Consider the following 4,489-nt stretch of genomic DNA (forward strand, 5'->3'; position numbering starts at 1 on the left):
ATTTCATTTTAAAATAAAATGTTTGAAAATTATGTCCTCCTTAACTGCCAAGATTGAGTTTGGTTCCTGGATTCATTTCCCTTGTAAGGACACATGACATCACTCTGCTGAAAGCTTTTTATAATGTTCCCTGGACTAGACCAAATGTCTCAGATGTTATTCATCCTCTAGGGTTAAATCTGGTACACCAAATTTGAAATTTTACATGTAAATAGGGAAGAAATTTCCCTCTCCAAATTTGTAACTTGTAAATCTATGGAGTTATTCTGATAATGATCTCAAATAGATCTGCTCTGTAAAATCTCTACAGTTAAGCTTTAAGTGACAGGGTACAACTGTATCATTATGCAATGGTACATAGCTGTTTTGTAGGTGTTGGGATGGTACAAAATATTAAAAATAAATGTTGAGGCCTGGCTAGATGTTTCATTTTTGAAGCAGGTTTTAAAAAGCCTTTGACAAAACTCTTTTCTTGCCTACAGCTTCATTTTTGCCAAAAGTAAAATTATTTTTCTCAAGTGATATTTGGGGGAAAATAGTTGATTGCTGTCCTTAGCTTAATTTGCTTTACTCTTCTTTGCAATCAAACAAACAAACAAACAGACTTTCTATATGATTCAGCCTAGTAAAATAGGGAATGAATCCAGACAAAACGTGTTTTTTCTATTTGGTTGGTTATCTAATTTCTTTGAGAATTTTTAAGAAATACGAATTGATAATTAGAAATAGTCCGGAAATTCAGACATATGGAAAATTGTTTTGTAAATAAAGCTATGTATTGATGTTCTATAGAGCAGTGGTTCTCAAACTTTATTGTGCAGCAGAATCTTAGTAGATCTTGGTAAACAGTTTGCTGGGCCCCACCCCAGAGTTTCTGATTCAGTTGGTCTGAAGTGGGAACTGAGAATTTGCATTTCTAAGAAATTCTGAGGTCACATTGCTGAGAACCACTGATGTAGAGCAATTGAAAACCAGTTTAAGTGTTTCTTGTTTGTATCTTATCTGAATGTTTCATATTTGTTTCCCAGACAGTGTCATTTTCAGAATGTGAATCCCAGCCAAGATTTTCTGGACTTATTACCTTTAACTCTCTTTGTCCAAAGTTCAATGACCTTCAAAATTTTCTCCCCTCAATATTTTTATATATGTCTCATGATACAGTTACTCTATGGTGAAAACATTTTGGGATATACTTGTTTCACTGGAAAGAAAATTATTTTTTAATCTCAGAACTTCTAAGAGCCTTAAATGTGTAAATGTATATTGTGAACTTCCAAAAGGGAGATAAAGTATGTGGCATTCCTCAAGTGGATTTGATATTGGAATTCTTTCTCAATCTTTTTCCTCCACTAAGCACTATGTATTATCTATTAATCACAGTTAGGGAAATAGTCTATGTAAATAATTTTATAATTTAACATGTTTTACAAGGTAAAAAAAAAAAAAAAGCCTATATTATAACCTACGGAAAAAACAACTAACACGCTCACAACATTACATACAATTTTTTTTTTTTCAGACGGAGTCTTGCTGTCACCCAAGCTGGAGTACAGTGGTGTGATCTCAGCTCACTACAACCTCCACCTCCCGGGTTCAAGTGATTCTCTTGCCTCAGCCTACTGAGTAGCTGGGATTACAGGCTCCCACCACCACGCCTGGCTAATTTTTGTATTTTTAGCAGAGACAGGGTTTTGTTATTTTGGCCATCCTGGTCTCAAACTCATGAGCTCAAATGATTCGCCTGCCTCGATCTCCCAAAGTGCTGGGATTACAGGCGTGAGCTACCGCGCCTGGCTAAATTTTAAATCAGTTTAGAAAAGTAATTAAATAGGCTAGGGGGCTGGGTGCTGTGGCTCACATCTGTAATCCTAGCACTTTGGATCATTAGAGTTTATGAGTTCGAGACCAGCCTGGCCAACATTTCGAAACCCCGCCTCTACTAAAAATACAAAAATTAGCCGGGTGTGGTGACACGCGCCTGTAATCTCAGCTATTCCAGAGCCTGAGGCAGGAGAATTGCTTGAACCTGGGAGACGGAGATTGCAGTGAGCCGAGATTGTGTCACTGCACTCCAGCCTGGGTGACAGAGCAAGACTCTGTCTAAAAATAAATAAATAAATAAATAAAAATTTTAAAATAGATAAATAAATGGGCCGGGGTGGTGGCTCCTGTCTGTAATCTCAGCGCTTTAGGAGGTCGAGGTTGGAGGATTGTTTGATGTCAAGAGTTTAATACCAGCCCGGGCTGTCGGTATAGTGAGACTCCATCTCATTTAAATAAATAAATAAATAAATAATGAAATAAATATTGTGCAATCCGTAATTTTTTTTTTTCATTGAAAGAACAAATCCTCTGGGCGCGGTGGCTCACGCCTGTAATTCCAAAATTTGGGGAGGCTGATGAGGGTGAATCATCTGAAGTCAGGGTTTGAGAGCAGCCTGGCCAACATGGTGAAACTCCGTCTCTACTAAAAACGTAAAAAATTAGCTGGGCGTGGTGGCGGATGCCTGTAATCCCAGCTACTTAGGAGGCTGAGGCAGGAGAATCGCTTGAACCTGGGAGACGGAGGTTGCAGTCAGCCGAGACCGCGCAACTGCACTCCAGCCTGGGCAACAAGAGCAAAATTCTGTCGAAAGAAAGAGAGAGGAAGGAAGGAAGGGAGGAAGGGAGGAAGGGAGGAAGGAAGGGAGGGAGGGAGGGAGGGAGAGAAAGAAAGAAAAAAAGAAAGAAAGAAAGAACGAATCAATCAAATAATCACCTCAGTTTTCATTATGAATTTCCCTTTTTTGGGGGGGGAGGGGACGGTGTCTCACTCAGTCTTCCAGGCTGGCGTGCGGTGGCGCAATCTCAGTTCACCGCAAACTCCGTCTCCCAGGCTTAATGGATCCTCCCACCTCAGCCTCCCAATTACGAATTCTTTGTTATGCTAATGACAGATGTAGAAAGAGGAGAGGGTGAGACAGAATAATCTTTTTATTTCTCATGGAGTAAATCTAATCTAATGATATGAAGGTTTAAGTATTAATGCTGAAACTCAGAATGCCATTTCATAGACTCCCTTTTTTGGTGATTTTTTGATATTTACTAAAGTACTAATTTAGATGAGGCAAGTATATGAAAATCCTTGCATATAAATAGGCCTTGTATAAATATCAGTGTTTCTCTTTAACTTAAAAAGAACTCTGAAAGTGATGCTACGTCTTGCTATATTATAAGGTTCCAAGTTTGACTTGAACAAATTTAAAAAGCCTCATTAACAGTGCTTTTAAACAAAGCGCACTTGTTCTAACGGAAAGCTTATTATGTATATTTGCATTCTTGGTTGTAAACAAGTGTTAAATACGTGTAGAGCATAATTGTTGCTAATTTACGGGTCCTGGTAATTTTAGAGGCATGAGAGAAGCCTGATTGACACGATCGTTGGACATAACTGTAGATGCATTCAACTTTGCCCAACAAAATAAGAGAAAGATGTCAGCATACAACATTTTTAAGGGGGAAAGGATTCATCCCTAAATACAAAAAGATAATTCTCCGAAGTTCTCAGCACATACTGTGATTTGAAACTTCAATGCAGCTTCTACTTCCGGGTGTTAACGTGGAAAAAAAATTTCTCCCTTCACAGGACTTTTATGTGGTTTTTTTTTCTTGTTTATGTTGTCTACATCCGGTCCCTACTCTCTTCTTTCAATCCTCTCATTATCTCCCTCTAGGGGTTTAAGTTCGTTTTTACTTTATGCTTTTATCCTTATTAGTGGAAAGAAGTGGGTCAGTATTACTTTAGTTTGTCTTCACTGCCACTCTACTGTTCATTCCTGAACTAGCTTTTAGCTTCTGGGAAAGGAGAAAGTCAAAACAGTTGGAGAAACTGGGCCAACCTCTCGCGGCCCGCCTCCCCCAAGAAAACAAAACCTAACCCGTGCAACAGTAGTCCTTTCTGTTTTCGTAGCACCTTGTATTTCTCCGCTCATGACGTTCAGATTTTTATGATAGCTGTTAACCACCTTTCATCCCAGCTAGACTCTCCGTCCTTACAGGACTCAGCATATTGCCGGGCACATGATAATATATACAAAACACTGTACTGTAGTTTAAATGAATAGATGCGGTGTGTGTGCAGGACTGCGGCACTAGTACCCACGTACCCACATACAACAAAGGAGAAAAGTTGCAGCCATCAACATCTTTCAGTGTGGGTCTTTTGACATGGACTCTCTAGAAAGCCAGTGGAGAACCGTGGCATGGACACACCTTGTACAATAATTACTTGTATAACAGAAGCACGAGTTTTCGTTTGGCAGGGGGAAGTCGAGGGGCAGGGGGGAAGTTGGAGGGGCTGAATTATTCACATGATTTCTCCCCCAGTCGCTGCGGACAGGCACTATTCCGCTGGGGTCCCCTGGCCCCCTCCCACCGTTCCCCCTACGCCCGTATTTAGGAGTCGGGAGTTTCCCGGGGACTCCCGCCCCGCCCTGCAGGCCCCTCCCCC

Source organism: Mandrillus leucophaeus, unplaced genomic scaffold, assembly GCF_000951045.1.
Source record: "Mandrillus leucophaeus isolate KB7577 unplaced genomic scaffold, Mleu.le_1.0 Scaffold377, whole genome shotgun sequence".
Classification (NCBI taxonomy): Eukaryota; Metazoa; Chordata; class Mammalia; order Primates; family Cercopithecidae; genus Mandrillus; species Mandrillus leucophaeus.